This window comes from Octodon degus, unplaced genomic scaffold (assembly GCF_000260255.1).
Source record: "Octodon degus isolate 3935 unplaced genomic scaffold, OctDeg1.0 scaffold00485, whole genome shotgun sequence".
NCBI lineage: Eukaryota > Metazoa > Chordata > Mammalia > Rodentia > Octodontidae > Octodon > Octodon degus.
The window spans coordinates 63633-71610 of record NW_004525061.1 but is presented as its reverse complement, the minus strand read 5'-3'; positions in this window follow the sequence as shown (position 1 = coordinate 71610).

Sequence of the window (7978 nt, the reverse complement as noted above, 5' to 3'; positions counted from 1 at the left end):
TTGAAGACTGACTGTTGTAATTGCCAATTTCATTATAGCTTCCACCACCTCCATAATTGCTTCCATCATTACCAAATCCATTGTAGCCATCTCCACTGCCACCATATCCACGCCCACCACAGCTGCCATCAAGGCCACCTCGACCACTGAAGTTTCCTCCATGACTGAAACTCATTGAAACCAAAACCATGTCCATGACCACCACCAAAATTTCCAGAACCACTTCGACCTCTTTGGCTAGATGAAGCACTAGCCATCTCCCACTTTGACAGGGCTTTCCTCACTTCACAGTTGTAGCCATTCACAGTGGGGTTTTTTTGTTTTTGTTTTTGTTTTTTAAATTCTGTTATACCTATTTGTATTTCCTCTTTTGAGATCTTATACTAGGGAGACTGTACTATATTTACACATGTAGATCGGGTTTGTTTCGCTTATGAGTATATCTTCAAGTGACATCCAATTAAATATGAAGGCTTCGAGTTTATCTTTCTTTATAGCTGCATAATACTCCATTGTATAAAAATACATCTTTTTCATCTGTTCAAATGATGGGCATCTTGGTTTCCAAGATTTGGCTATCACAAATTGTGCTACTATAAACATAGGTATACATATCACTATCATATGATGTTTTCAGTTCCTCCAGGAAAATTTTCAGTAGGGGATAGCTGGTTTGAATGAGATTTCCAGTCCTAGTTTTCTAAGGAGTCTCCACACCGATTTCCATAATGGTTGCACCAGTCTACATTCCCACCAGCAGTGGAGAAGGGTTCCTTTTTCCCCATAGCTTCTCCAACATTAGTTGTTGGTAGATTTCTTTATGATAGCCATTCTTTCTGGGGTGAGATGATATCTCAAGGTTGTTTTAATTTGCATTTCACGGATAGATAGTGATGTGGAACATTTTTTCATATATTAATTCACTTCTTTAATTTCATCCTCTGAGAAGTGTGTGTCCATCTTGGATGCCCATTTCTGGATTGGATCTTTAAATTTTAGGACCTTAATGTTTTTTAGTTCTTTATAAATTCCAGAGAGCAGACCTTTGTCTGAGTGCTTATTAGTCATGATTTTTTCCAAATTTGTGGGTTGTCTCTCCACTTCGTTGGTAATTTCTTTTGACGTGCAAAAACTTCTCAATATGAGGAGGTCCCAATTGTTAATTCTTTCAAATATTACCTGTGCGATTTGATTTTTGTTCATGAACTCTTTGCCTACCTCTATGTCTCCAAGAGTTCCTCCTACTTTCTGTCCCAGGATATTGAGTGTTTCTGTTTTAATGTTTAGATCTTTAATCCATTTTGACTTTAGCTTAGTGCATGGTGATAGACCTGGGATCAAGTTTTAGTTTTCGGCATGTAGAGAGCCAGTTTTTCTAGCACCATTTGTTAAAGAGGCTATCTTTCTTCCAGTGAGCATGTTTGGCACCTTTGTCAAAGATCAGGTGGCTGAGTGTGTTCGCAGGGCTTCAGTGTCTTGTAATCTATTCCATTGATCCTCAGGTCTATTTTGTTGTCAGTACCATGCTAATATTACCACAGTAGCCTTGTAGTATAATTGCAAGTCAGAAATTGTAATGCCTCCAGTCTTGTCGTTATTGGCCAAGATTGCCTTTGCTATTCTAAGTCTTTTCTAGTTCCAAATAAATTTTAGGTATGATTTCTCTGTGTCTGGGAGGTATGTTGGTAGTAGTTTGATAGGGATTGCTTTAAATCTGTACAGAAGTTTTGGGAGTATGGCCATCTTCACAATGTTGGTTCTTCCTATTTGAAATCCTCTACGATCTCTTTTTTCAGAGTAGTGTAGTTTTCTTTGAAAAGATCTTTGACTTCTTTAGTTAGATTAATTCCAATGGTGCTATTGTAAAAGGTATTGTTTCTCTATTTCCCTCTCAGTGTGTTTGTTATCTGTGTAGAGGAACACTATTGACTTTTTGGGTATTGACTTTGTATCCTGCTACACTACTGAATTTGTGTATCAAATCTAGTAGCTTCTTGGTGGAGTTTTTTTGGGTCTTCCAAGTCAAGTATCATATAATGTGCAAATAATGATAATTTAACTTCTTTACCTATTCTTATGCCTTTTATTTCTCTCTCTCTCTCTCTCTCTCTCTCTCTCTCTCTCTCTCTCTCTCTCTCTCTCTCTCTCTCTCTCTCTCTCTCTCTCAGAACCGGGCATTGAACTCAGGCCAGACAAGCACTTATTCTACTGAGCCATCTCCTTGGCTCTATTTCTCTCTTGTCTAATGACTGTAGCTAATGATTCCAGTACTATACTAAATAGAGTGGTGATAAAGGACATCGTTGTTTTGTACCAGATCTGAGAGTAAGAGATTTCAGTTTTTCCCCATTTAGAATTATGTTAGCCATTGTGTTGTTATGTATGGCTTTTATCAGAATGAAGTAGAGACCATCTATTCCCATTTTCTGTAGGACTTTGAACATGAATAAGTGTTGGACTTTGTCAAAAGCCTTTTCAGCATCAATTGAGATGATCATGTGGTTTTTAGATTTGGCTTTACTGATATAGTGTATTACATTTATAGATTTGTGAATATTGAAGCATCCTTGCATCCCTGGGATAAATCCTACCTGTTCATGGTACATAATCTTCTCGATGATTTGCTGTATTCATTTTGTTAGAATTTTATAGAGAATTTTTGCATCAGTATTCATGAGGGAGATTTCCCTGTAGTTCTCCTTTTAATTGTGTCTTTCCCTGGTTTTGGTATAAGTATAAAACTTGCTTCCTGGAATGATTTTGGGAGGATTGCTTCCTTTTCAATTTCCTTGAAGAGTTTGAGGAATGTAGCCATTATATTTCCATAAATTTCTTGTAGAATTCAGTTGTGAATCAATCAGGGCCTGGACTTTTATTTGTCAGTAGGTTTTTTAATTTTTATTATTACATTTTGTATTTCATTGGCTGTTATTGGGTTATTGAGAGTTGCTATGTCTTCTTGATTCAGTTTTGATAATTTGTACCTTTCTAGGAATCTGTTTATTTTGTCTGTGTCTTCTATTTTTGAGTGTAAAGATTCTCAAAGTAGCTATTGATAATCTGAATTTCCACTGGGCCTTTGGCGATTACACCCTTTTCCTTCCTTATTGTTTGCATTTGAATGTTTTCTTTCCTCTTTTTGATGAAGTTAGCTAGGGGCTTATCAATTTTATTTAATCTTTCAAAGAACCATCTTTTTTATTCGTTAATTCTTTGAACTGTTTTCTTCATCTTAATTGAATTAATTTCTGGTCTAATCTTCATGACTTCTTCCCGTCTTTTGTGTTTGGGTTTGTTTTGTTCTTCCTTTTCTAGATGTTGGAGGTGCAGCACTAGGGTGTTTATTTGTTCCTGTTGTTTTCCTAATGTGTGAGTTCACAGCTATAAATTTCCCTCTGAAAACTGCCTTCATTGCATCCCATAAATTCCGATAAGTTGGGCCGGGGAGATGGTTCAGTGGAATAAGCACTTCCCTACTTCCCTGGCAAGCACTAGGGCCTGAGTTCAATTCCCTGTTCAAAAAAAAAAAAAAAAATCCGATGTTTTACTTGACTTTCCATTGAATTGTAGATATTGTTCAATATCTTGTTTAATTTCATCTTTGACCAATTCATTGCTGAGTAGGGTGTTGTTTATTTTCTATGTAATTATGGGGTTTTTATTATGTCATTTATTTCCAATTTCATTGTACTGTGGTCAGATAATGTGCATGGCATAATTTCTGTTCTCTTGCATATACTTAAGCATAATATATGGAGCAGTATGTGGTCTATTTTAGAAAATGACCCATGTGCAGCTGAAAAAAAATGTATATTCAGCTGTGGTTGGGTGGAACACTGTATATGTCCACTAAGTCCATTTGTTCCAAGCTCTGGTTCAGTTCTGCTACTTCTTTGCTAAGTTTTTGTCTAGTTGACATATCTTTTTGTGATTAGGGGTTGTTTAGGTCTCCTGTTAAGATTGTGGTACTGGATATTAGATTTTTCATGTCCATTAAGATTTGTCTTATATAGTTGGGTGCTCCAGTGTTTGATGAATAGATATTTATGAGTCTTACCTCTTCCTCTTGAATTTTTCCCCTAACCAGTATATAGTGGCTTTCTTTATTTCGTTTGGTCATTCTTGGTTTGAAGCTGAGACTGTCTGTGAACAGGATTGCTACACCAGCCTTTTTCTGAGGTGCTGGGGCATGTAGTATTGTTTTTCATCCTTTGACTTTCAGCCTACAAATTTCTTTATGAATTAAGTGTGTTTCTTGTATACAGCATATTGTTGGATTTTGTTTCCTAATCCACTGTGCCAATCTATTTCTTTTAATTGGTGAATTGAGTCTATTTAAATTGATGGCTATAATTGAGATGTATTGAGTTACAATTGACACGTTATTTGTCTGCTGACATACACTTCTTTTTTTCCTGTGTGTAGTTCTTTGCCTTATTTAGTGGGTTCCTTCTGTACTCATTAGTGGATTCTGATCATTTTGGTCCCTCTCTAGAACATCTTTTTATAGTCTGTGTAAGGTTGACTTTGTTGTCATGAAATTCTTTAGCTGTTCTTTGTCATGGAAGTATTTCACTTCTCCATCAAACTTGAGAGTTTTGTAGGGTATAATAGTCTGGGCTGGAATTTGTTTTCATAGAAGGCTTGACATACTCTGCTACATGCTCTTCTTGCCTTCATGTTTTGTGAAGAGAAGTCGACCATAATTCTGATGGGTTTTCCTTTAAATGTGATCTATTTCTTTTCTCTAGTGGCTTTCAGTATATTGTTCTTGTGCTGGATTTCTGGGATCTTGACTAGTATATGTCTCGGTGTGTTTTAATTGGGTTGAAGTTATCTGGAATTCTGTATGCTTCAGTTACCTGAATGTCAGATTATTTCCTCATATTTGGGAAGTTTTCTGCTATTACTTCTGCCCATAGTCTTTTCATATCATTTGTATTGAATCCTTCTTTCTCATTGGTGCCTATTGCTCTCACTTTGTTCATCTTTGCATCGTCTTGCTGTTGATGAATTACTTCTTCATGCATCCTAGTTGTTTTTAAAAGATCTTTTCTTGCCTTTTTACGAGCTGCGATGGTGTCTTCCAGATCTGGAACTCTATCTTCACTTTTTCTCAAATGGTTTTGTAAGCTTGTGGTAGAGATTTGAAGTTCCCCTCTATATGTCTTTGACTTTGCTTCTTGGGATCGATTTCTTTTCTGTATTTGTCATTCAAGGAATCCGTCATTTTTCAAATCTCTGTTTTTTTTTATCAGTGTCTTTTTGAGAAGCAGTTATTTTAATTCTTTTACTACAGAGATTATTTCTAATCTGATTTCCTCCATATGTTTCTGCATTTAGTTTTTTACTTCAGTTGCTATTCAGAGATTTCTTTTTTTATTTCAGCGGTTATTTCTGATCTGATTTCCTCTATACCTTTGTCCTGTTGTTTTACTTCAGACACTATTGATTCAGACATTTCAGCTGTCTGATTCCCTATTTCTTCTGTGTTAGTGTCCTCTGCACTTGTTATGGGTGGGCTTCGGGTCTGACATTGCATTTTGCTCCTTCTCATCGTCATTTTGTATAGCACTGTCCTCTGACCTTTGGTGTAGAGCTTTGGTATAGTTATAACCTTAGAACCTACTGATATTCTGGTGCAGATCTCCGAAGTTTGAATTCATCCTTTTGTGCCTGGCTTAGTCTGGCTGCTGTGCTCAACCCTTTCCTGCTACACTCCTTGGAAGTGAACCTGTTATGCCCCTCTGGCAAGATGATCTGCTCCTGGATTAGCTAGGTGGTTCTGACCTGTACTCTCTCTGCAGGGACTTCAGCTGCAGAGTTTCACCCCAGGCCTCTATGCCAGGCTGGTGCTGGGTCTGGAGGGTACCAGTGGGCTCAGGGAAGCAGGGAAGCTCTCCCACACTCTTGCAGGGCCTGGGCTTGGGCTGGCTTCAGAGAAGTGTATGGGTCCTGAGAGCACAGTGGAAGGCATCACGCGTGGAAGTCCTGGGCTGGATCCAGAAAATATCTTCCATTTCAACTTCAAACCATTAAATATTGTTATGTTGTTATTGTAGCACGACTTGTAAAATTGTCTTTTTTTATACCAAGTTAAAAGAGGAGGCATGAGGGAACCGGGGAGATAGCTCAGTAGAATAAGCTCTTGCCTGGCAAGTGCAACAGCCTGAGTTCAATCCCAGGTTCCAAAAAAAAAAAAAAAAAAGGCATGTGTGGTCAAACATTAACATAAGAATGATAGTGATAGTGATAGGATCAGTAACAGAACCCCTGTCCTCTGTTCATACTGCCTAGTTTCTGCAGATAAGAACTTTGCCTTGTGGGTGAAGGCAGCAGCAGACACCAGGAAGAGCAGGACAGTGGGTGTCCTACATAAACATGTGACAGACCACATTGATATTCTTGCCTGGAATCCTCCTCTTGTTCCCTCTTCTGCCCACCCAGGTCTCCCATCTTCCCTGGTGCACCCAGTTCATGTGAGCTCAGTGTCCTCTGTGTTGCTTCCTGCTTTGCACTTTTCACTGTGTACTTGAGGAGGGTGCCCTTTGTGAAATCTTTTCATGCATTTACTGTGTGCCCCTAGACCTCCTGTCACTTTGCTCATCCCAGAAAGAAAGGCTAATGCCCTGATTGGCCTAGATTATACCCATGAATAAATTCATTATTTTTAGGGACTGGCTTTCCTCTGTAAGTGTGGGCACAGGGGTTCACTGAGCTGCCCAGGCCCCTACCTCACAGTGTGCTCTTGCCATGTGGTAATTTCTTCACACTCACCAGTTCATAAGTAAACTTTTACTACCTAAAGAGAGTTGTGGCTCCCTGCTGAGAACAAGCCTGGAGGGGGCACAAAGGTCATGGGTGCCAATGGTGTTCCTTGGGAAAGCACAGGGGGCCAAGGGCCATTGGTAGCAGGGCCAGGAGTGATAGTAGTCACTTAGTTCTACTGCACCAAGTGGGGCCGTTTACAGAAGTCTCTGATCAGCCTCAGGTGGTGGTGGTCAGATTCCTTCAGTGGTGACCCTGAGAAGTGATGCCAGTAGGGAAGAGGTCCCCACATTCCTATCCCCTCAGCCTCACAGCACACCTCTCCCCCAATGTTTTTCTCTGAGAATCTTTGTTATGGACATCTATACCGAAGAACATTATGGCGTTATTTTTCCTGAGATTATTTCTATCCTTCCTAACATCTTTTTGTGCCCCTGTATGGTTATCTAGCAATCGATTAAACTTGTGAGGTGGAAAGCAGTAAATTATACTAAAGGCAGCAACTTGCCTAAGACAGAATGAGGAGAGTGGCTGTCCCAAGGCCTCAAATTTGGAGAAACCTTGTCTGCTGACAGGTGGTGTGACACCACTCATGGTGGTGGAAGTGACTGGAAATGTACTGAGAAGCATTCATGCTGCTGCCCTGGTGGAGTTGTGAGGTGCACCACCGCACTCCAGTCCTATTCCTGCTTTTTTCTTGGACTCCTTGTCCTCCTCACAGTTGCAGTGTTTTTTGTTTTACCCTCATCCTATCTGGATAGTGGAGGTCAATGGACCTTTGGGTGTCATGATGATACAAGATGCATTTAGGAACTTGCTTTAGTCACAGTGGAAATTAAGACCAAGAAAATAGCATGAACTCATAGGAAAAAATTAATTGAGAAGGAAGAAAAATAAGAAAGGGACTTCAGCTTATGGCTGGGGGGATAGCTCAGTAATCTAAGTACCTGACTGGCAAGCACAGGGACCCAGGTTTGATCCCCAGTACTGCATGCCATGCTGGAACCCAGGGTGCACCCTGCTGGCCTGTGAAACCAGGCATGGTGGCACATGCTTGTAATCTGAGCACTGTGGAGGCTGAGACAGAAGAATCACTACAAGTCTGAGCTGTGTAGCAAGACCATGTACCAAATAAATAAAAATTTAAAAGAGAGAGAAGAGCCAAAGAGGCATGGCAATCAGACCAGCTGTTTAATAAAAGAATGAGACT